The sequence below is a fragment of the Mus musculus genome, chromosome 1, assembly GCF_000001635.26.
Source record: "Mus musculus strain C57BL/6J chromosome 1, GRCm38.p6 C57BL/6J".
NCBI lineage: Eukaryota > Metazoa > Chordata > Mammalia > Rodentia > Muridae > Mus > Mus musculus.
In genome coordinates, this window is record NC_000067.6 from 23,573,482 (window position 1) to 23,599,413 (window position 25,932).

At 40.2% G+C, this 25,932-nt stretch overlaps 1 long non-coding RNA gene across 1 annotated transcript; it reads left to right on the forward strand.

The window, feature by feature from the left end:
• The first annotated feature begins 1,105 nt into the window (after nt 1–1,105).
• Nucleotides 1,106–23,183, forward strand: Gm28822 (predicted gene 28822). The gene is made up of 4 exons (NR_151529.1): nt 1,106–1,233; nt 2,466–2,705; nt 3,194–3,335; nt 22,916–23,183. It is a non-coding gene; the product is annotated as a predicted gene 28822 (long non-coding RNA).
• Nucleotides 23,184–25,932: the final 2,749 nt, after the last annotated feature.

The window sequence follows — 25,932 nt, forward strand, 5'->3', positions numbered from 1 at the left end:
TTTAAATAAATAGATGTAACACAATTTCTTTAAGAGAAATAAGTGACAGTGTATTTTTCCATATTTGACAACAATCCTAAAGCTTACATAACACAAACAACAATGAATTATGCTGAGAGAAGAAAAACTATTGAAGCAGACGCTGACTTTTTTTTTAATGGATAAATTTTCACCATATTTCAAATATGGTGAAAATAAAAAGGAATGTTTTTTCCAGATATGTTTCCAAAAATCTGCACAGTAAGAATACAATAGGTTTATACAATACGTAATAACTGAGGTCACCAATTAATTGAAATACTGCATTTTCTGTATTTTCTCATGCAAATACAGCCAGTTTCATGAATGCGCAACTGATACAACTAAGGAGAGCTATGTTCACAAGGACCTAAGCCTAGCAGGGGGTTCTGGAGTGATTTCTTTATTGGAAGCAGCCATACATTTTGGAGAGGAGATGCTACAGTTTTAGTTGCCCTAAGTTCCTCGGATGATGTAACTGGTCCTTAGCAGCACTTGTCCTGTGGTGGTGAGGGTGGGAAAGTGCGTATTAACGAAGCGATTCAGGCCTTGACGGTGGGACTATTCCTCAGCTTTCTAAAATTTATGATCATCTGTGATTTGTCATTCTGAATAATCGTGCACTTTTATATGTAATGCCGACTTCATACGTGGGTCTTTCTTTGTTTTAAAAAAAGACCCAGGAGTCGTGTGACCATGAAACTATAAAACCTCCACCACAGAGCATGCATCCCTTTGGGCTTCTGCCGTGCAGAACGAAGTTAAGGGCTGTGAACCGCCAGACAGACTTCCCTTTTCTCCTCTGTCTGACTTTTCAGTTTGTCAGCTTTTCAGTTTTATTATGTTCAAAGATGCTGAAAAGAAGAAAGAGGTTGAAAAAAATATAACTTTACCCACTCCTGTCATTTACTAAGAATTCCGTAGATCAAACAGGACACGGAGTCATTGAAGAGGAGGGGATTGGAGTTCTGTTCTCATTGTCGCAGAAGGGACTTGATCCTTTCATTTCCGACCTCTGCATCCACAGAGTGGTGTGTTTATCTGCCTAATGATATAGCCTTGTCTTCCTTACTGAGCTCCTTCCAAGCGATGGGAAGATGGTTTTCTGCTGCGAACTACCTTCGCTCTTTTTCTCGACTCCACAGCGAGCCTGCTAGGTTTGCAAAGCCAGAGCTAGAAGAGTGCTCATTAATTCAGCTTCATGAAGGGGAACAGGTAAGCAGAGCCAAAGCTTAGGTCTTTGTGACTCTCCTCAAGTATGTTGCTCTTTCCATACAAGGGAGTGACAGCTCCTAAATTCACTATTCCTTTGGTAGAATGCTCTTCTATAATTCTTGTTAAGGCTGGATTCACATAAATTTCTCACTTTTATTAAAAGGCAAGATTATTTTAAGCTAGTCGTACCTGGATGTTACTCAATGCCTAATGAACTGTTTCTTAATAGGTCCAGTGGGTCTTCATCTATATTTATAATAATTAGAATATGCAAAGAAAATATGTGGAAAAATAATTAAGCTATGACTAATTTTCTTCAAGAAATGATTACCAATTAATTGTAAAGAGTTCAAGAGGCAGCCTGTTCATAGTACAGGGAGCCTGTTCAATATGTTAATTTTCTTTCTTTTTTTTTTTTCTTGGATGGGGTTTGAAATTAGATTCAGATTGCAAATTACAGCTTTGTATAGGCACCCTACTGCTAGCTAGTGTAATCCTCTGGCTACTGGGGATGAAGCAATTTGGCTTCCCACAATAAGACTGTGGGAACCTTATTTCCTGCTGGCAGAATAATATGTCTACAGTCTGAAATGCAGAAATCCAACATTGGCTCTTTGACTGGGTCACCAGTAGGGATACATGAATCATAAAAAGAACAGATGTAGAAGAACAGCTCTTTGCTTATGTGTTTCTGGTTTATTCAAAAATCTATCCCCCAACTTATTTCACCTGGCACTTCAGATGTAGCTCACAAATTGTTTCCTTTCTGTGAAAAGAATTAGCGTTTTGGTCATTTGGGGGCACGATATATCTATATCTATATCTATATCTATATCTATATCTATATCTATATCTATCTATATCATCTATATCTATATCTATATCTATATCTATATCTATATCTATATCTATCTATCTATATCTACATACATGTATGTATGCATATGTGTGTGTGTATTTCTTGTACTCTAGCTGTACTATAGAGGATGCTTCAATGGGCTCTTCATTGAGGCATGAAATGAAGGTTTTTTTCAGTTGAGGTGGTTTGAAACCCATCACAGACTGCTTCATAACAAAATATGTGGTGATTAATTGCCATACATGCACTGTGTTGGGTCTTTAGAAATAGAATTAGAGGCAGCTGGTGGGACACCACTTCCCTTTACAAGTGAAATATATGCCGATTGACTGGCCAACTTCACACTAAGTCACAAATTTCTCTGTCTCTCTAGGTGATATTTCCCCCAATGGAGACTGGTGACTCAGTCATGCATCAGCTTTCAAATGAACTTCCCTCCTTAGAGTTTCTTGGAAATGTCCCATGCAGTTTCAATTAATTTTACTTCTTTTTTGGCTACTTCGGGCAGAAGGAGAAGAGAATGATGCAGAAAAAAAGAGAACAGATTTTCTTAACAGTTTATCAAAATTGTTTGGCCTCACGCGGTTTTTCTGCTGCCCTTTCTGCTGTGTCTGTGAGTGCTTGGAAGCAATTTATGTTTCCCTAGGATGGTTTTTCTGTCAGAAGCCCCTGCATTTGAAATTCAAATCTCAACTGTCGGCAGGTTGCTTGTTCCAACTGTGCCTTACTCATATGGCCATAGCGGGATCCCTTACAGCTTTAGTCCTCCAATCAGAAGTGGTTCTGGTCCTGTTAGCTGGTAGGAAGAGAGTAGTTTAAAACCACAGGCCAATGCTTCCCGCCTTCAGTGGCAGGGACTGTGACAGTCCCCTGCCTCCCTTTTAGGTCTTCTCCTATCTGGCACTATGCACCATTTACAGCTCCAGTCTGCTCACTCCTGTGCCTGCATTGGCAACTGCTAGGAAAACAAGGCCTCAGGGTTAGTAACTTTCCAGGAAAACTTCCTTGTCCTTTTTGTTCCTCCAGTCCTTTGAAATAGGTTGCATTAGGTTTTTCTTTTGTTGTTTGTTTGTTTTTGAGGTGGGGTCTTATTTGTTCCAGATTGACCTCCAACTTGCTATGTAGCCAAGGCTAACCTTGGACTCCTGCTCTTCTTGCCTCCACCACCAGACATTGGAATTGCAGGTTTGAGCCACCACGGCTGGCCCAAATGCTTCTACAGAACACACTGAAAAGACTTTGGGTATGTATATGTATATGTGTATGTGTATGTATATGTGTATGTGTATGTGTATGTGTGTGTGTATATATGTATATATATGTGTATGTGTATATATATATATATATATATATATATATATATATACACACACACACATACACATATTCCTTTTGAGAGTCTGTCAGTCAAGCCCTGCACTTTGGGTATATAAGCAAGGACTCTGCTGTAGGGCTAGATTCCAAGCCTCACAACAATTTTAAGTATAAATAAATAAATATCAAAAGATGACTGAGTGATAAGAACACTGGCTGCTCTTCCAGAGGACCCAGACCCAATGATAAGCACCCACATAGCAATTCACAATCATCTGTAACTCTAGTTCCAGAGGAGATCCAATGCCCTCTTCTGGCCTCTGTCCATATCAGCGTGCATTTAGTGTACACGCAGGCAAAACACTCATAATCATCAAATAATAAAATAACAAACTAATTATTTTTTGTAGAACATGATTTTAATATTTTCAACGGTTAATATTCAACAAACAATAATTATTTTAAGATATATTTCTTTATGTCTCCCTTTTCATTTTTGATTTTGTTAATTTGGATACTGTCTCTGTGCCCTCTGGTTAGTCTGGCTAAAGGTTTATCTATTTTGTTGATTTTCTCAAAGACCCAGCTCCTAGTTTGGTTAATTCTTTGTAAAGTTCTTTTTGTTTATGCTTGGTTGATTTCAGCCCTGAGTTTGATTATTTCCTGCCATCTACTCCTCTTGGGTGAATTTGCTTCTTTTTGTCCTAGAGCTTTGAGGTGTGCTGTTAAGCTACACATATTTGCCTCCTCCAGTTTCTTTTTGGAGGCACTTTGAGCTATGAGTTTTCCTCTTAGCAATGCTTTCATTGTGTCCCATAAGTTTTGGTATGATGTGGCTTTATTTTCATTAAACTCTAAAAGGTCTTTAATTTCTTTATTTCTTTCTTCACCAAGTTATCATTGAGTAGAGTGTTGTTCAGCTTCTATGTATATGTGTGCTTTCCATTGTTTTTGTTGGTATTTAAGACCAGCCTTAGTCCGTGGTGATCTGATAGGGTGCATGGGATAATTTCAATCTTCCCGTATCTGTTGAGGCCTGTTTTGTGACCAATTATATGGTCAGTTTTGGAGAAGGCACCATGAGGTGCTGAGAAGAAGGTATATTCTTTTGCTTTAGGATGAAATGTCCTATAAATATCTGTTAGATCCATTTGGTTCATAAATTCTGTTAGTTTCACTGTATCTGTTTAGTTTTTTTCCCATGATCTGTCCATTGCTGAGAGTGGGGTGTTAATGTCTCCCATTATTATTGTAAGGGGTGCAATGTGTGCTTTGAGCTTTAGTAAAGTTTCTTTTATGAATGTGGACACCCATGTATTTGGAGCATAGATGTACAGAATTGAGAGTTTATCTTGGCAGATTCTTCCTTTGACAATATGAAGTGTCCTTCCTTAATTTTTTGATAACTTTTAGCTGAAAGTTGATTTTATTCGATATTAGAATGACTACTCCAGCTTGTTTTTTGAGATCATTTGCTTGGAAAATTGTTTTCCAACCTTGACCTCTGAGGTAGTGTCTGTCTTTGTCACTGAGGTATATTTCCTGTATGCAGCAAAATGCTGGATCCTGTTTACGTATCCAGTCTGTTAGTCTATGTCTTTTTATTGGGGAATTGAGTCCATTGATGTTAAGAGATATTAAGGGAAAGTGGTTGTTACTTCTTGTTATTTTTGTTGTTAGAGGTAGAATTGTGTTTGTGTGGCTATCTTCTTTTGGGTTTGTTGAAAGATTACTGTCTTGTTTTTTTCTATGGTGTATTTTCCCTCCTTGTGTTAGCGTTTTCCATCTATTATCCTTTGTAGGGCTGGATTTATGGAAAGATACTGTATAATTTGCATTTTCCATTTATTATCCTTTCTAGGGCTGGATTTATGGAAAGATATTACATAAATTTGGTTTTGTCATGGAATATTTTGGTTTCTCCATCTATGGTAATTGAGAGTTTTGCTGGGTATAGTAGCCTGGGCTAGCATTTGTGTTCTCTTAGGGTCTGTATGACATCTGCCCAGGATGTTCTAGCTTTCATAGTCTCTGGTGAGAAATCTGGTGTAGTTCTGATAGGTCTGCCTTTATATGTTACTTGACCTTTTTCCTTTACTGCTTTTAATAGTCTTTATTTTTTAGTGCATTTGATGTTTTGATTATTATGTGACAGGGGGAATTTCTTTTCTGATCGAATCTATTTTGAGTTCTGTAGGCTTCTTGTATGTTCATGGGCATCACTTTCTTTGGGTTAGGGAAGTTTTCTTCTATAATTTTGTTAAAAATATTTACTGGCCCTTTAGGTTGGGAATCTTTGATCTCTTCTATACCTATTACCCTTAGGTTTTGTCTTTTCATTGTGTCCTGGATTTTCTGGATGTTTTGGGTTAGGAGCTTTTTGCTTTTTGCATTTTTGACTGTTGTGTCAATGTTTTCTATGGTAGCTTCTGTCCCTGAGATTCTCTCTTCTATCTCTTGTATTCTGTTGGTGATGTTTGCATCTATGGCTCCTGATGTCTTTCCTAGGTTTTCTAGGGTTGTCTCCCTTTGTGATTTCTTTATTATTTCTATTTCCATTTTTAGATCTCAGATGGTTTTGTTCATTTCCTTTGCCTGTTTGATTGTGTTTTCCTGTAACTCTTTAAGGAATTTTTGTGTTTCCTCTTTAAGGGCTTCTACCTGATTACCTGTGTTCTCCTGTATTTCTTTAAGGGAGTTATTTATGTTCTTAAAGTCCTCTATCTTCATCATGAGAAATATTTTAGATCTGATTCTTGGTTTTCTGGTGTGATGGTGTATCCAGGACTTGCTATGGTGGCAGAATTGGATTCTGATGATGCCAACTAACCTTGGTTTCTGTTGCTTATGTTCTTAGGCTTGCCTCCTACCATCTGATTATCTTTAGTACTACCTGCCCTCGATATATCTGACCAGGCCTGTCCTTCCTGTGATCCTGGTTGTGTCAGAACTCCTCAGAGTTCAGCTGTCTCTGTGATCCTGTGATCCTGAGATTCTGGGTGTGTCAGAGCTCCTGGGAGTCAGGTTGCCTCTGGGACCCTGAGATCCTGGTGTGACCAACCTCCTGGGATCCTGGGTGTGTTAGAGCACCTGGGAGTGGAGCTTCATCTGGGCGTTGTGGGATGGGCTGTAGAGTGTGTACCCAAGGTCTGGTCAGGGCACCGGCCTAGACTAGAAGGCAAAATAATCCTTTACATGTAAGATATTTGAGACTAAATATATTTATGAATCCTGTCACAACTTTAGTTAAACTTACCAACCTATGTTATTGTATTTGTAATAATCTTGAAGAATTCAACTTTGCATAAGACTTAGATTTCCTCTTTTAAATTTGGTTATCCAAAAGGTTTGCTCTTTTTTTCAGTCAGAGCAGCCTGTGAAAGAGCCATTGGGATTGTCATACTGTATGGAGACTTTTCTCTCATTTATATTTCTATCTACTTATATCATGTGACTAAATTTATTTTTCAAGTCTCAAATGAACAAATCTGATAATTAAAACACATTAAAAATATCTTCTGATATGTGTGCATGCAGAGAAGTTTTATAGACTGATTCTTGTGAGTTGCCCAGGCTTGTCCTCAGATGGCAAATGGTGCTGCTGTTTATGGTTTGAGTCCTACCTGAGATTTTGGATAATAAGAATTAGAAGAGGCATCAGGAATCATTTGTTACAGACTTCATTTGCACACAAAACAGTATTGAGGGCTACATGGCTGAATTCTCATCATAACCACTCACCATGGGTTATAAAAACTGGATTTTAAAACTCTTAGATTCCCTGACATCATCTTCAATGCACTGCTGGTATCTTATAAATATGGGCACATCTATTCCTGAGTTTGTTTTAAAGACTTTAAAAAACTAATTATGGGTATGCATGTGTGCGCCTTCATGAGTGTATGTGTTTGTGGAGCCCACGGAGGCCAGAAATGTCAGAGATGATTGTGGTCACCATCTAAAGATGGATGCTGGCCACTGAACCCAGGTTCTCTTCAAAAGCAGTAAGGGTTCTCTATCGCTGAACCATCTCTCCAGCCCCTATTTCTGATTCTTCAAATAACTTTAGATAGTAACAAATACAGAATTAAATCCAAACCACAAAGAAAGGTATTCTTCTCAATTCTCTTTTTTTACTTCCTTGTTATATTAAGAACAAGCCTTGATTTTTACTTGATTTTTCATTTAAATGATTGCTCATATTGTCTTTTAACTATAGGAAAAAAGATTTTAAAATTTCAGTATTCATTTACAAGTCAAGTTTAGTGTTAGATTTCTGTCTGTCTGCCTGTATTCAAGAGACCCAGTTTGCACTCACAGCACACACAGGGCAACTCACAACTGTCTGTCATTTTAATTCCATACAAACTATGCACAAAAATAAATTATGAAGGAGGACTTAGGTTTAAAGGTGCAAAAAGACAGTTTTCAAACAAGACTTTAGTGGTCCAAAATCATGAGGATAGAAGTTCAACCTTATTATTAAGTAAAAAAATGAAAACTACACCAGAAGAACCTTTTTCATGTATCAAAGAAGAAATGGAGCAAAATAATAATTATGCCTATTTGAAGAAAAAGACCATAGAAAATGGTTATGTTTATATATTCCATTTAAGAGGTAAGTATAAATTACTGGATAAGTGTGTTTATATGTGAGATATATATATTATATACTATATACATTATATATACACCATATACATATATACATTTATGATAGCTCCTTAAAGTAAAGAGCATGTTAAATGTTGGAAAGATCTAGAAAGGAGACCAAAAGAGAAGTGACAGGTGATGAGGAAGATGGAAAGATGGAGAGGAGGCCAAAGCACACATGAGATGTGAAAGAAGAAAGGAATCTGGTAGGAGGTTCTAAGAGGAGAACAGATTTATAGGTGGATGGGGGAGATGGGCAAGAAGGAGGACCGCAAAAACACACATAGTTCAAGTACACCATGATGGTAACAAATAATTATATGCTGATTAAAGAAATAAAAACACAAAAACACCACATGTCTAAATTTAAGATTTTTTTTAATTAGGTATTTTCTTCATTTACATTTCAAATGCTATCCCAAAAGTCCCCCGTACCCTCCCCCCTCCCCTACCCATCACGCCTACTTCTTGGCCCTTGTGTTCCCCTGTACTGAGGCATATAAAGTTTGCAAGACCAAGGGGCCTCTCTTCCCAGTGATAGCCGACTAGGCCATTAAGATGGTAGCTCTTGACTCTAGCTGCATATGTATCAAAAGATGGCCTAGTCGGCCATCACTGGAAAGAGAGGCCCATTGGACACACAAACTGTATATGCCCCAGTACAGGGGAACGCCAGGGCCAAAAAAATGGGAATGGGTGGGTAGGGAAGTGAGGGGGAGGGTATGGGGGACTTTTGGGATAGCATTGGAAATGTAATTGAGGAAAATATGTAATAAAAATATTTTAAAAAGATGTTTTTTATTATGAAATTATTTTTCTAATTTAATTGTTATTTATGTAATGAGTACAAGTATTTTAAGACAAGATTCAGTAAATATTCAGTTACAGAAGCTGTGATTTAATCCATGTGTGTTTTCATAAAAATCAATATTCCATACACTCTGTTAGCATTAACTGTTCAACTTGACACAGCCTAGAATCACCTGAAAACAGAATCTCAATTGAGTGATTGACTTTGTCAGGTTGGTTTATGGGCATGTCTGTAAGGGATTGTCTTAAATACTGATTGATGTAGAAGTGCATAGCCCCTTCTTGGAAGGCCTTTGTGGTCCTTTCACAATAACCTGCAATCAAAAATAAAAACACCCCCCCTTGGTCAATATAATGGAGGGAACTCCTCAAATGAAGTTCCCTCTTACTGGGTACCATTTGCAAGACAGGTAGACTTGGGCTATGTAAAAAAGCTAGCTATGCATGAGGCCCGAAGTGAGCAGCACTCTTCTGCAGCCTTTGTTTAAGGTTCCTGTCCTGGGGTCCTACTCATTTCTCTCAAAGATGGACCCTTTCCTCCTCTAAGTTGCTTTTGATCAAAGGTTGTTGTTTTCTTGTTTTGTTTTGTTTTGTTTTGTTTTGTTCTTGTTTTTGTTTTTTATCACAGCAATAGGACAAAATTAAAATGATTACCTCATTAACCACCATTTTTATTTGTTTCTCTTTGCTGTGATAAAACACTGACCAAAGGCAACTTTGGGCAGGAAATGGTTAGGTAGAGAGATACAGAAATGGTTCATTTCATCTCACAGAATAGAGTCCATCATTAGGGAAAGCCACAGCAACAAGTCAAGGCAGCAACATGGAGGCAGAAACTGAAGCCAAGGCTTTGGTAAAATTCCTGGTTTGCTTTCTCCAGCTCACTCAGATATTTTATTGTTTACTTTTTTATATGACCCATGCCTATCTATCCAAGAATGGGACTTCCCAAATTCAGCTTGGCCTAACAAATAACCAGCAGCCATAATTAAAAATAAAAATCCCCACAGGCCAATATGATGGGAATAATTCGTCAACCAAAACTCCCTCAGACTGGGTATGTCAAGTCGACAACCAAGATTAGTCATTAAAACTACTACAAATTATTATATAGCTAAATGATATGTAGGTAGGTTAGGTGAGACTCTTTTACTCATAAAGAGAGATGAATACAATAGATTTAAGAGGTCAAACATCTGGTCTAAAAGCAAAGCAAAATAAATATGGTGGAGGTTTGTTTTTTCTTGCCTAAAACTACATGTGGCATTCACTAACACCGAGAAAGCAAAAAGAACAGAAAATATACATAGTTATCTCACAGTGAGTTTTCTGTGACCCTTCTGGGTACAGTTGTGTAACTGCCAGGTAATATCAACTGTCAGGTTCCCTCCTTCCTGCCCCAGCCTACAGCCGCCATAAGATACCCCCAAGGAAGTTGTCAAAATGGTGGCTCCTGTCAAAATGACAGCACCATGACACTTCAGCCTGATTTGGTCATGAGAAGCTGGCCATGTGGTGCATCTCCTTTCTCACCTCAGCCTATGGCCTTCAGAAGCTGTCCTTTAGGAGTTGCATGTGCATGGTGGTGGCACCTCCTCTCCAGCTTCCCTGAGCAGCTCCACAGAGATGGTGCCTCAGCCTGCAGCCAGGAAGGACTTACCATCCCATGCGCCTGATGCAGGGAAAGGGGGGCAAAAAGACTCCACCAAACAACAATATGAACTAACCAGTACCCCCAGAGCTCGTGTCTCTAGCTGCATATGTAGCAGAAGATGGCCTAGTCAGCCATCACTGGGATGAGAGGCCTCTTGGTCTAGCAAACTTTATATGCCTCAGTACAGGGGAACGCCAGGGCCAAGAAGTGGGAATGGGTGGGTAGGGGAGCAGGGCAGGAGGATTGTATAGGGAACTTTCAGGATAGCATTTGAAATGTAAATGAAGAAAATATCTAATAGTAATAATAAAAAAAAAAACTCCACCAATTCCTGAACAGGAAAAACCCACCAATCTCTGACACCCCCCCAAAAAAAAAAACAAAAACAATAAACACCAATCCTGAATTGCCCAAACTCAGGACTTGAAATCTGACCAATCCTCAATCTGGAAGTCTCTGCCCTAAAAAATTTCACCGGCTAAGAATTCCCATATGAGCCCCGCCCTTTGTCCGATTCTCTGCTGTCCACTCCCGGAAGCAGGGGCAGCCACTCCTGGATTCGTCCCTCCACACCCTGGACCCTCCAATAAATCTCTGCTATGAGATTTGCTGCCTGGTGTGACTATCTCATCGAGAGAACCCAAAAATGAGTGGGTGAAGGGAAGAAGAAGAGGAGAGAGGGAGCGGGCAGAGGTCCCTGAATGCTGCAGCTCAGCTGGAGAGACCCTCCCCCGGGAGCTGCAACTCTTCTGCTGGGGACACTTCCTCTCAGAGCTATGTGGTTCCTGGGCTTCCGTTGGGTACCTTCTCCCCTTAGAGCTGTGTGGTTCCTCAGCTTCCAAGTCCCAGGGCACCTTACCTTGTGAGCAGGAGCATTTAACAACAATGACTTTCTTAAGACTCAAAAATATGATTATCATAGGGAAACTGTTATCATGATATTGGAAGTATCTTGATATCTCCAAACCTAGCCACATGCTATGTATTAGTGAATATGAACCAGAGGACATTATCAACTGAATTTTAAGATTTCATTGGCAAAAGTAACAGCAGCAGTGAGATGATAGTGTAACTATTTTAGATGAATATTATTTCCCTTTTTCTCAATGTTCTCAATATTCTCACCACCATTTCTCAACACTGTCAAGGTTATGTAATTTCATTTTTTATATATGATCATAACAAAAATGAGATTTTTAGCAACTAAAATTCTAACAGGAAGAACGAACATATGTCAATATTCATTCATAAATTCAATAATTAAGCATTTCAGTTCAAGACGGGAGAGATGGATAAATAAGACATTATAATGTATAGCAATGTTATGAAGGAATATATAAAAAAAAATACTATGTAGGAAATACCTAACATAAGTATTTAGCCCTTTCCCCTCTTACCACCCCCTCAGAGATTTGTTGACGGAAACTAGAATAGTGTAGACATTTTTAGAATCATAGAAGAAAAAGTGAGCAACTTCTGATAAGGGACTGAAAATGATTATGTATGAAAGCGAGAGACAGAGACAGACAGACAGACATATATTCAGAGAGAGAGAGAGCAAGAGAGGGGGAGGGGACTGAGCAGAGGGGAACTGAAGCAAGCTCGGACTTGAAGCTTTCCTCTTTGGATCTTGATTGCAGCGAATACATGTTAGAATTTGAATATATTATCCTGTTACATCTTTTGGAAGGGCATCTCTGGATCAATGAAGAGAGTTTAACCAGATTAAAGAACTTAATGTAGGAGTTATTGAATGCCTTAAAATAGATAGATGTGTTTCCCATCTATTGACCAAGGAGCAAGTCCGTGGATGTGTCTCAGTTTGTAACTATCATCTCTCTTCCTTCCAGCATTGTACATACAATATTATATTCTATAAACTGGAAGTATTTTAACATGTTTATCCATAGTCATCTTGCTAAATATTTCAAAAATCTCAAAATGTAAATCTAACCACTGTCTGGACGATTCTATTAAAAGGTTTCATATTCTTTAGACAGTTTCTCACATTGACATTAGTGATTCATCAATATTAAAGAGGTCTACAGTATTGTATTAGCTAATCATACGAAAGACTATCTTTGGAATCTGCCATACATAAACCTGGTTCCTATTTTTGTAGCTTGATGTGCAGCTCGGGCTGATTCCACTATTTTTAAAACTATCAATCCCACTTTGAGTAGAAGAAAATTATCTGCTTTAAAATGCATGCTTTAACCAAGATAAATATCACCTGAGAATAACATACTTTAAATGCTAGTTCTGTGAAATAAAAATGGCAAACGCATGTTCTTCTTGGTTTTTCAAGCAAGGGGGGGGGCTCTGAAGGGACAAATATTAATAATAATAATATAATATAAATTATAGTAATATAATCAGAGGGCAAACTAGCTGCCTTCCCTCAGCAACTCACAAGGCTCTTCTGCTCTCACCTAACGCTGGTTACAGGAATAGCCGAGATTCCTCTGAATGTCCTAGGTAGGCAGGTTTATGCTAAGGCATGTTCCCAAACATGGTCATGACCAGGGACTTTCAGAACTGAATAGAAAAGTCTCCAACTCAGAGAACATCTTCATTTTGTAGCTCTCTCTCATTGACTACATTCTCTCATGCAGAAACAATGACTCATTTGACATTCAGTGTCTTTGGGTATTCATTGCTAGTAATTTCTGGCACACAAAAAAATAACATACATACATACATACATGCAAACACATGTACACGTTATACTCTTTATACAATACTCTGTTGAATCTTGCGGGGGTGGGGGTACCAAAACTGCTAAGAGATAGCCTGCCCGTAAACGCTTTCAACCTGGTTGATAGATCAAATCTGAGCCTTGAGTCCAAATAAGCCAGTCCAATAAGGTAGTTATAGGTGACATTATAGAAATTGGTACAAGGCTCTGTAAGGTCTTATATGAGATGTCTATTTTCTAATAAGCAAGAAGAAGCCCAAATCTGGGTGGTTTGTTGTTGTTTTGTTTGTTTGTTTATTTGTTTTGGGGGTGTGTTGTTTTCTTTTGTTTTCCTCTGGTTGAAGCCTTTTGGTCTGGTTTCCTCACCTACACCCAGACAGTTACTCTCCCATTTACAACCTGGAAGTCAGGTCTAGGCTCTTTTTTTTTTTTTTTTTTTTTCCATTTTTTATTAGGTATTTAACTCATTTACATTTCCAATGCTATACCAAAAGTCCCCCATATCCACCCACCCCCACTCCCCTGCCCCCAGTTCAAGGTTCTTTAACTGCTTGGAAAGATTTTATGTCAAAAGAGTAATTCTATATGTGGAGGTGAATTCTCTTATCATTTTCTTCACAATACACAGGGCAGTGAAGACTTTCATCCCCATAAATCAACAGGAAGAAGGCAAAACAATGAAATCCCATATAAGAGTGAGTGAGGGTTGGGAAGAGGCAGGGATGGCGTTTCACATATTTTCCTCGAGTAACTCCTGTTTTTAATTATGACATTTCAGACAATATCCTTTGATCATATTCTTTTTCCTTCCCCACCTCCTTCCAGATTCTCCTCATCTGCCTACGTATCCACCTTCATATTTACTCTCTCCCTCTCTCCAAAAAAAAGAAAGAAAATAAAAATAAACTTTAAAAAAGGAAGGAAGGGAGGGAGGGACGGAGGGACGGAGGGACGGAGGGACGGAGGGACGGAGGGAGGGAGGAGAAAGTACCAATATGAATCTGTTATTTATTTATTTATTTATTTATTTATTTATCAATCAATACAAACCCTCTTAATCCTGAATTTGTGTCTGGTTCTAGTTTTTGTTCCTGTTTTTGCATGCTGAACCTTGAACTTGGGGACATGCATCCACTAAATACCCACTCTGCTGCAGAGTTTTCATCCCCATCCTGTGTTAATTACGTTACTACTATATTAAGGATGTTTGTGGGACAATATGTATGTGGCATATGTGCATGTGGTATATGCACTTGTGTGTGTGTCTGTGTGTGTGTCTGTGTCTGTGTGTCTGTGTGCAAATGCATACTCGTGGGCACACTTGAGGACAGAAGATGATGTGAGGTGTTCTTCACAATTGTTCTTCATCTATTTCTCTGAGACAGAGTCTCACACTGAACGTGGAACTAGGGTAGTAACTAGCCAGTTCCACGTAAGCTTCCTCTCTCTGTCTCCTACATTACTGGAGTTACAGACATGTGCAGCCATATTCAGCATGTTACTTCACAGCTGAGAATTTAAACTCAAGTCCGTAAGCCTGTGTAGAACAAACTCTTACTTAGAGCCATCTCCCCAGTCCTAGAAGAGTTATGATAATGCTTGGACCACAGATCTATAATTTGTGTTATCTAAGCTACTAAATTGGTGGTTGTTTCTGTGGCAGTAACAAATCACACATGCTGACTTAGAAACTCATGACAGCGTTTATTTATATGAGGCTGTTCTCCATCAAAATTCTTAGGCTGTTCCTAACAGAGTCATATCCTTGTGGAATGTGGGTCTCAAAAGGGTGTGACTTTATATAACTTTGTCTGCAAACTGAATTTGTTAAAGAAATGAAATGCTATAATATTTAATAAGGGGAACTTTGAGATTATGGAAGTGCCTGTTACAAGAACAGAATTAAAAGCAAGGCATGCTGATAACATCGTTGATGGATCAACATGTTAAATACTAAGGAAAGAAAACCAGTATGAACTGGGAGGGGGATGAGGTGGATCAGGGAGCAATTTGATACTATATTTTTCTCAATATAAGAAATGTTGTCTAAAAGTTGAGCTGTGTGTCTGGGAAACAAATGGGAGTTAGCCAGTGAGGAAATGAGGTTAGCATAAATGTTTGCATGTTGTCAAGGAGAATCAAGCCTCCGGCTGAGTATCCTTGCTCTCCTCCAGCACCAATGTTCTATTAAATTATCCTAGGAAATAATTATATTGCCTTTATTGTATTGATGGCACATATAAGAAAAACTACAGAGCCCAGATGCTAGGAATATATTTATAGACCAATGCAGAGGGAAAAGGAAAAAGTCAAGATAGGAAGTGGAAAGAAAGGAGAACACAAAATGCCTTCTGAGGTAACATTACTAAAAGTCTACGTATTAAGATTGATTTGTGTATGGGAAACAATAATGTACCATAGCCCCAGTATTATAGAGATACAGTTAAAATAGAAACTTGCCCAGTAAGGACTGAAGGAACCTAGGAGCTGTGTGTATAAGAGAGATAAAGGAGAAGAGGGTTGACATTAATGTTAATGGATGACATGGTATTTTATGAAAAAAATGGTGATATTAAGAGCCTGAACAACCACAGGAAATAGATTTGGGAAATTTGAAATATAGACAAAAGTAATAGGAAGATATTCCTTACACGCAGTTGCTTGGTGAGGTGCGCACATTCGGATTCCTTCCAAAACTGACGAACCAACGCAGGGCGGCAAAACCATTGACCACAAGGGATTTTTAAATGAGTGGAAATGGTTTAGAGGCTGCACCATAGGAAAAAAAAATTAAGGAAAATCTGCTTCCTAAATGTGCTGAAATGTGTTTACAGCCTTACATAAATTACTGAAGTCAACATCCTAGAAACACATTTACACTTTCATCCTTGGAAATGAATCAAATGTGTAATGAGAAAGCCCGGAGCAGGAACGCTGTAAAATGATTCCAGGCTGCCTGCACTTACAGTCTAATGGGCTTGCTGGGATTAAGATATGGCTCAAAGGTTGGTGTCACTAACCTTTTTATGTCTCATCTTTCCCTTTGTGCAATAAAGGCCCTGACAAAGTGGGCTCTGTTTCTTACAGTTCCAAAGTTGAACGTGATGTTTGTCAGTAATAGCGATGTAATATTCTGTTGATTCCAATCCAATTTTTTTAAACCGAGGCCTCAGCATGATAACTCACCAAGCTATGTCTTTAAGCCTGCATTTATGACTCAAAACCCTTATTTTCAACAGTATGAGGCTTTCCCTCCTTCAACAACTCAGATGCACTCATTCCTCAGCCTGTGTCTGTACAACTCATATTTCCCAAATTGTTTCTAGAGCCTGAACTAGGAACTACACTCAAACTGACTCAAAGTTCTTTTCCACATAAGTTATCTCTTCTATGGTCCAAAACTCTTCATGGTAGCTTCTTGAACACCCATAAGCTTTTGAATATATGCAAGTTCTCTGTTACTGCAAAACAAAAGAGATGGAGTTGAAAAGGGTTAGGCATGAGTTTAATGACAATCTGCATAGGAAACTCCACAAACTCCAGATTTTCCAGCCAAGTCTTCATACTCTGTTCCTTGGCATCACTAGTACTAATAACTGAATGGGGGACATTTTATCCCTAGATAAAACAAGAGGCTGCTTTTGCAAAGAACGTAAGTGAACATCTGGGAAAGCTTAAGGCTCATTTGAAAATATCTGTTCTTCAAAAAAGCTATCCTTCCTGGCATTTGGATAACGGCGAGCTTCCTCATAATTAAAGCTTATGATCAGGCACCTCTATGATCCGGCATCCAGACCTCATCCATATGAGGACTCAGTGTACACTGTCTTGCCAATAAAAGCGCACCTGCTGTCACGTAAGCAATGGGGGTCACCTGGAAACAACATTCAAAACCCAAGGCAAATGATCCTACAAACCTAAAAACCAGCACAAAAGGAAATGTCACTGAGGAGACAGAAAATTACCTAAACCATCCACTTGCCCAACACTGAAATAAGGCAATAGGAGGCAGAAGAGAATATAAGAAAAGCTAAGTCCCACCTTTATAGGGGGAGCATGGTAAGTGTCCTTAAAAGTCAAAAAAGAAAACATAGCAGACTAGAGAGATGAGTGCTTGTTGCTCTTGCGGAAGACTTGACTATGGTTCCAAGCATGCACATCAGGTGGGTTTTCTGCCCATAACTGTAGTTCCAGAGGATCCAACACCCTCTTCTCACCTGGGCAGGTAACTAGATTCATCTCTACATACCCCATGCATGGACATATGTACAATTAAATTTCTCAGACATTTGTTTTATTTCTCAGAAAAAAAGGGGACTGGAGAGGTAGCTCATCAGTTAAGAGCATTTGCTCCTCTTACAGAAGACTAAGGTTAAGGACACATCACCTGCGTGAGGCAGCTCACAACACATGTAACTCCAGTTCCAGGGGGTTTGACACCCTCTTCTGACCTTTGAGAGCACCTGAATGCATATCGTGCTGATACAGAAAAACGGCAACACAAATTCATTCAAATAAAAATAATTAGCATTTTAAAAAAGAAAAAAGACTGGCCTCAGTATCCCACCATGGGGGCAACTATAGGATAAGAACTGTCTGTTAAACAGGACTGAAGCCCAGCAGAGAGAATGGAAACAGGCAACCTCGGGAGATAAGAGGCGAGGGGAGCCTCTAGAATGTACCAGAGACCTGGGAGGTGAGAGACTCTCGGGACTCAAAGGGACCTTAGATGAAATGCTCTATAGTGGGGAGAGGGAACTTAGAGCCCACCTCTAGTAGAAAGACAGGGCATCAAGGGGAGGGATGGGGTTGCCACCACCCAGTCAAAAACTCTGACCCAGAATTGTTCCTGTCTGAAAGAACTTCAGGAACAAAAATGCAGAATAGTCTGAGGGAAAGGAGGTCCAGTGACAGGCCCAAATTGGGATTCAGATCAAGGGGAGGCCCCCAAGACCTGCCACTATTACTGATGCTATGGTGTGCTTACAAACAGGAGCCTAGTATGACTGTCCTCTGAGAGTCCCAACAAGCAGCTCAAAGAGTCAGATGCTGATACTTCTGCCCAACCAGTGGACAGATGCCAGGGACCCCTGTGGTTGAATTAGGAAAAGGCTGGAAGAAGCTGTAGAGGAGGATGACCCCGTAGGAAGACCTGCAGTGTCAACTAACCTGGACCCCTGAGATCTCACAGACACTGAGCCACCAACCAGGCAGCATAAACCAGCAGATATGAGGCACTCGACAAATATACAGCAGAGGACTGCCTGGTCTGGCCTCGGTGAGAAAAGATGCACCTAACCCTGGAGAGGCTTGAGGACCCAAGGAGTGGGAAGGTCTGGTGGGGTTGGAGTGGGGACATCCTCTTGGATATAGGGGAGAAGGTATGGGATGTGGAACAGCCAGAGGGCAGACCAGGAGGGGGATAAAGACTTGACTGTAAAACAGGGTATGTATGATATATATACATATATACATATACATATACATATACATATACATATACATTATATATGTGTGTGTATAGATAGATAGATAGATAGATAGATAATTAATTAATTAAAATCTATTATTTTAATCTATGATTCATTGATTGGCAGAGTTTACTAGGCTAAGCTAGTGTCCCCATCTTATGTGTGTCACTCTGGAAGCTATGTGCTCAGTCAAAGAAGACCAAATTGTGTTACACAGGACTGTTTTTCAGTTAAGGGTGCATGACTAAATGTATCTTCTAGAAGCTTCAGAGATGCTCCTAAAGGATAAGTACAGATTTCTAAAACAAGATGAGTTGAAAGCAGAGTTACCTCTCTAGAATGGGATTCAAAGCAGAGAGAGTGGGACAAGACACTCCTTTCCTTCATACTATTTGGATTGGTTAGCTTTCTCTCTTCTTCAATTAACGAAGCACTCTGTATAAAGGGATACTCCCGAGGCCAACACAAAATGCCAGCATAGTACAAAAAATGCAAGGATTGTGCTGGACAAATGGCCCTGTAGTCAAGAACACTTGCTGCCCTGATGAAGAACCCAGATTCAGCACCCAGCACCTACACTGAATGGCTCACAGCTATTTGAAACTCCAGTCCCAATGGGATCTGATGCCTCTAGCTTCCATGGACCCATGCACTCAAGTGCCCATACAAATAGCATACACGTCATTAAAAATAGTAAAAATTATTTTTTGAAAAAGAAACTCTAAGACTCTTCTATGCATGAGTTCAATGTGAGCTATCACATTTATTTCATAAACAGAGTCATCCTGGGGAGGTGTTAAGAGACACATTCAGCGCCAGGAGCTGAGAGCATCCCCTAGGGAACTTTCAAACAAGGACACTATTTTCTCTAAATATCTTTGAGTTTGGCAAACAGAATGTTACAGAAGTAAATGCAGATGAGCACTGTCTTGAGTTGCCTTTCAGATACACTGGATGAATGCTGCTCTAGAGAGCAGCTGAGCCTGAAGTCTTCAGCAAATGATATCAAGGATCTGTAATGAGCCAGGAATGGTGATAAGAACATAACTCAAGGGGGAATTCAAACCAATCTCCTCTTCATTGATCTAACCATTGGAAGTCTCCTCAGCTAAAAAGTGCATAGTACCCTGTGAGATAAGTTGCCTTACTATCCCATGTTATAGATGTGAAAGCAAAACAGTGTATGTTTGGTCCATGGCTTAGCAAGGGACAGCATCAGCTGAAAACACAGGCAGGCAGAGGCAGCTCTTTAGAGTGTAGTAAATGCTGTCAAGAAGGTGATGTAGACTCCCAGGCCATGAGGAACATACTCTGAACAGGCACGAGAGCCATTTGTTCCCTTGGCTTCCATTTTCAGTTGTTGGTTCTTTTTGGCCTCCCCAGTAGTGTTCTACCTATTCTCCGACACACTCAGCAGTCGGAACAAGGTTGTGTGGGGTCCAGGAAAAGTCTTTATTAATATGTCATTAATGCATCTTCATTTTCCTCCTTCGTTAACTAACATTGGACAGGTTTCCTCTTTGCCAACCCACATGCTTTAGTTTTGCTTGCTTTCAGTTATGGCAGATGTTCACTTAACTTCTCTGTACAAAACTAGCGATGCTGAATGTTACATCTTCACATTCAAATTAGCCATGGGTTGCCAGAGCGTGTGACTTCCCTGGGACTTGGTGAGCCCAGTAGAATGGGGTGAAATATGCAAGGAGGACAGGTGGAAGAGAGCTACCATTTATCAGAACGTGAGTTCCTTCTCCTTCCCAGCATTCTCTGTTCCCTGAACCTACCCCTCAATGTCACTCAAGGTATGGCTGTGAGCATTTAAAGCTTAAATTGCCTGTGATCCATTCAGTGGGTTTTATGGCAGATGCAACTTATTTTTTCTTCTCTTGATCCTCAGAAGATACCTCATGAAATAAGTTGTGGCACTTTATATGCATGCAAATGAATAATTAAATTCCTAAGAGCAGGCCCCGCTGTTAAGAATATGTCTAAAAAAAGAGAGATGTTTGTAATAGGGTTTAAAGGGAAAAAAAAGAGTGCCGTCCTAGAAAAATATGCTTGCAAACAAAACGTATGAATTGCAAGCTTTTAGAAACATGCCTTATTTAAAGATATTGATTTTAAACCTAGACTCATGAAAATATATTATCAAATGTCATTGATATGAAGAAGATTATTTCCTATAAGTCCTTGAAGGAAGGGATTTATTCTTTTTCTCGGTAGCTAGGGAAACCTATCCTAGAACGGTGGCTCTTGATCTGAGGGATCAAACAGTGCTTTCACAGGGTCTCCTGGGATAATCAGAAAACGCAGGCATTTACATTAGGATTCATAACAGTAACAAAAGTACAGTTAGGAGGTAGCAACAACAATAATTTTATGGTTGGGAGTCACCACAACATGAGGAACTGAGAGCCTCTGCTCTAGAAGGTCTGGTATGTGGCCCGGATGGAGACACCTTGCGCCCTTGCTTTACGTGGCCCGGATGGAGACACCTTGCGCACTTGCTTTACGTGGCCCGGATGGAGACACCTTGCGCCCTTGCTTTACGTGGCCCGGATGGAGACACCTTGCGCCCTTGCTTTACCAACTGTGGTTGATAAAGAACTGGCTCAGATCGAGGAACGTGGCGTTCTTGTTCTATCTCTACCAGGAGCTGCTCAGCACCCTTAAATAAATCAGCTATCATTTATGGGCCATTTCATCTACAAAACGAGGCCACTTAATTACGTGATCTGCAAGGCCTATTTCAGCTAGGACTCTGTGGGGGTTGTCACAGAAAGATTTGAAAGGTACCGAGTAGCAAAATCTAAACTAACATGACCTATTTTCTTTTGCTCTACTTTCATCCAAGAGAAAACAGCAGCAGAGAGACACAGCCATTCAAAAAGTCTCACCACCTGTCCAGAAAGAGATTTAAGGCATAGTTCTGAGAGAACTGAAATCTACCAAAACATACAGAGAAGAGCAGAAATGCAGCAAAGGCTGCAAAAAGACAAAATGGTTATTTTTTAAATTATGAGGACAATGGCAACAAATAGACTTCCCAATTAAGAGCAGGCAGGATGGAACATAGTAAATAGTAAGTGATAATTTAGTGTTACCAGTGAGAAAGTAGATTATAACAGCATGGAAGGTAGGCAGCTATTGTGCTGCTTTAAGGCACATTTTAAAACATAGAGGCTATGTGTGTGTGTTTCATATTGGAGCATAAATGGCCAAGGGCAGGAAGTAACGCCACAAATGGGATTGTTTAAAATATTTTTTACTACAATGGGACCTTCATTTTGTGGATGTCTGCGTCGGGGTTTCTCTTGCTGTGATGAAACACCATGATCAAAAGCATTGTAATTCACCATAGAAGGAACTCAAGCAAGATTGGAACCTGGAGAAATGGGTGCTGCTTGGTGGCTTTTTCTTCATAGCTTACACAGTCTGCTTTCTTACAGAGTCCAGGGCCACAAGCACAGGAATGACCTTACCCACAGTGGGCTGGGCCCTTCCACATCAATCACTAATTAAGAGAGTACTCTGCAAGTCAGCTACAACCCAATCATAATGGAGGCATTTCTCAATTGAGGTACCCGCCTCTCAGATGACTCTAACTTGTATCAAGTTGACATAAAATTGTCAGCACAGTGGTTGAATTTGGTGAGGGTCTCCAGCAAGGAGCAGGGTTTACTTTCTGGGTCTGAGTTTGTCAGAACATCAGTCCTAAAGACAAAACTAATAGACAGCAAATCAGAGGCAGCATTTGATATGGATATATGGCTAGATGAATTAATGGAGAAATAGTTCCTTGATCCCAGGGAGAAGTGTTCACAGACCTTATCCCAGGGCTAGTCACTCCTTTACTGTAGGAAGTGACTCTATCACCCACATATTTGAGAGTTCCCCCCACCCCGAGGGTTCACTTATCCACAATTACTTATTTTGCCAAGAGCAAAATTATCCAACACATCAAAATTGGCTCCCTCTTTATTTGTATGGCACAACATATTTTGTGTAGAAAATTCCTTCACATGGATTCTCTCAGTAGATACCCATGAGATTAACAGGATGGGACAGAAGATAGGCTTGGAATATTTCATGAATTGTGCCTCTCAGTTTACTAAATTGAAGGCTGGCCAGCATTATTTGTAACTTCAAAATTAAAAAAACAACAACAACAACAAAAACATGATTAGAGCTCACTTTAATGTTCATTTTCCTTTTCCCTGTAGGTCAATGTGAAATGTCACCTTCAAGCCAGAATTTTCTATCTGGAGGTCTTCCCCTTGGTTAACTATGCTGGGCACAGATGGACAGACAGAATACATGTGGCTTAGTCTATCAAGAACAAACCAATGATCGCTTCCCATGTTCCTTAGTAAGAACAGAAATGGAGATCCCTTTAGAAAACCAGCGGATAAATTTCTCCATTAATTCATCTAGCCATATATCCATATCAAACTACAACATAATTCTCCAACTACAAAAAAAAAAAAAAAACTACAACAACAACAAAAATACTGTGAGGACCCTCATGAAACTTACGGAACTTAGTTCTCTCTCACACACCTTGAATCCATAGTTTCAATCATGACAGTTAATCTTAATTGTCAACTTGATGGAAAGAACCTGGATATCTCTCAAGAGAGAAATGGATACAGAAAATGTGGTGCATTCACACAATGGAGTACTACTCCGCTATTAAAAATTCATAAAATTCTTAGGCAAATGGATGGAACTAGAAAATAGCATCCTGAGTGAGGTAATCCAATCACAAAAAAAAAAACAAACAAACAAACAAAAAAAAACCACACATGGTATGCACCCACTGATAAGTGGATATTAACCCAAAAGCTCTGAATAACCAAGATACAATTCACAGACCACATGAAGCTCAAGAAGAAGGAAGACCAAAGTGTGGATGCTTTGGTCCTTCTTGGAAGGGGGAACAAAATACTCATGGAAGCAAATATGGAGGCAAAGTGTAGAGCACACACTGAAGGAAAGGCCATCCAGAGACTGTCCCACCTGGGGATTCATCCAATATACAGTCGCCAAACTCCAACATTATTGTGAACACTAAGAAGTGCTTGCTGAAAGGAGCCTGATATAGCTGTCTCCTGAGAGGCCCTGCCAGAGCCTTACAGAGTCAGATGCTTGCAGCCAACCATTGGACTGAGCACAGAATCCCCAGTGGAGGAGTTAGAGAAAGGATTGAAGAAGCTGAAGGGGTTTGCAAACCCATAGGAAGAACAACAATAACAACCAACCAGACCCCCCCCCCCAGCTCACAGGGACTAAGCCACAAACCAAGGAGTACAAATGGCTCCAGCTGCATATGTAGCAGATGGCCTTGTCAAGAATCAATGGGAAGAGAGGTCCTTGGTCCTATGAAGCTCGATAGCTTCCCCAGTATAAGGGAATTGAGGGCAGGGAGGTGGGAGTGTGTGGGTGGGTGGAGGAACACCCTTATAGAAGCAGGGGGAGGTGGAATGGAATATGGGGTTTTGGGGGCCAGGAAACCTGGGAAATGGGATAACATTTGAAATGTAAATAAAGAAATTATCCAATAAAAATATGTAATAAAAATTTTAATTGATTTGTTACTATAGTATGTTTGTGTTTATCTGTGCATGAGTTTGACCACAGGCATGCCATGGAGGGTATGTGGAGAGCAAAGGGTAAATTTGTGGAGTTAGTTCTCTCTGTTAGCCCTTCTGTGGGTCCCAATGATTGAACTCAAGCCACAAAGTTGTGCAGTAATTACCTTTACTCAAACGCACTGATCCATCTCATCAACCTCTTTTCTAAGTTTTCTGTCAGCTTACAACAAATTGGGTTTCACTGTGACATCCTTCAAAGAAAAGGTGTTTGTTTTTCTCTCCCATCTCCTCTTCCTAATCTGAGCCCCCTCCTTTGTGCTTGCCCACCCTAGAAGCCAGCTCATTTCATGTCACATACAACCATTGCCCAACACTTTTTGATCCCCTCATTGAATCCTGTCTGGTTTCATAGTCTATTCATCCTCACTTTCACTCACACTTTTTTATATACACTCAAATATTAAATGTTAGGGTCCCCATATCAAAGAGAAGATGCGATTTTTATCTCTCTAAGTCTCGGATGCCTCGTGAATATTTTGAAGTTACATCCTCTTTCTTACATAAGTCATAACTTTATTCTTCTTAACAGCTAAGTAAAAGTCTGTTGTGCGCCTACGTCACCTTCTCCTTGTGTGTCCCTCTATTGATAGACACCTGTGGGGCATTTGGCTATGCACAGAGAGACTGCTCTCCAGTCAAGCTGAGGTCTGAACCCCAGAAGGGTGATAATTCACCTACATGACACGGTAGGCGTTCCCTCATGCTCCTGGAACTCTGGCTCCTGCCTAAGTTACCGCCCCCTACAGCCCCCACAAGAGAAGCATGGCTAGAAGTCACATAGGCAATGGCCCAATCTTCTGACCTTCAGGCTAAAGTCCTCCCCAGTTACCTAGCAACAGAAAAGATAGCAGCTCGCTTTAAAGGGGGCTGTTTGGCCCCTCCTTCCCCTCTCTCTTACTCCTTTCACTCCTTTATTCTCTTACCTCTCACCTCTCTCACTACTCTCTCCTCTCTTTCCCTCTTACGCTTACTCTCTTTCTCTCTAGCCTTTCTCCTCTCTCTCTCCTCTCTCTCTCTCTCTCTTTCTCTCTCTCTCTCTCCCTTCCCTCTTTCTCCCTGCCTTTCTACAATAAAGCTCTAAAACCATAGACAGTCTCTGCTTATCAAGATCCGCTGCACTCACTCTCGCCACTGTGGGAACTTCTCTTCCCTCTTCCCTCTCTCCCATAACCCCAGAGCTACAAAGAATAACCCTGGGGCCCCTAGGTTGGGCTGCCCCTTGTTCACATCACCCTCCCCCATCAAATGGGTCAGAGGCTTGGATGCCCACCCGGGGCTGAGTGGAAAGTGTCTGGCAGCCCTCCCACATCCGCTTGTCCAGAGCATAGGTGGAAATCTGGCGGGGCATGGGTCCTTCCTCCCCCTCTTCCCCAGGGCCCCTTTTTAGTTCCCACAGACACCTAGGCTGGTTCCCTTTCTTCTGCTCCGGTGAACACAGCAGCAACAAATGTGAATGAGTGAGGACATAGTAGGGTTTGGGATCTCCATGGAAACAGACCTTGAGATAGATCTGTGAGGAAGTTTCTAGACTGGGTCAGTTGAAGTGAGAAGACTCACTTTAAATACAGCTAGCATCCTTCAAAGGT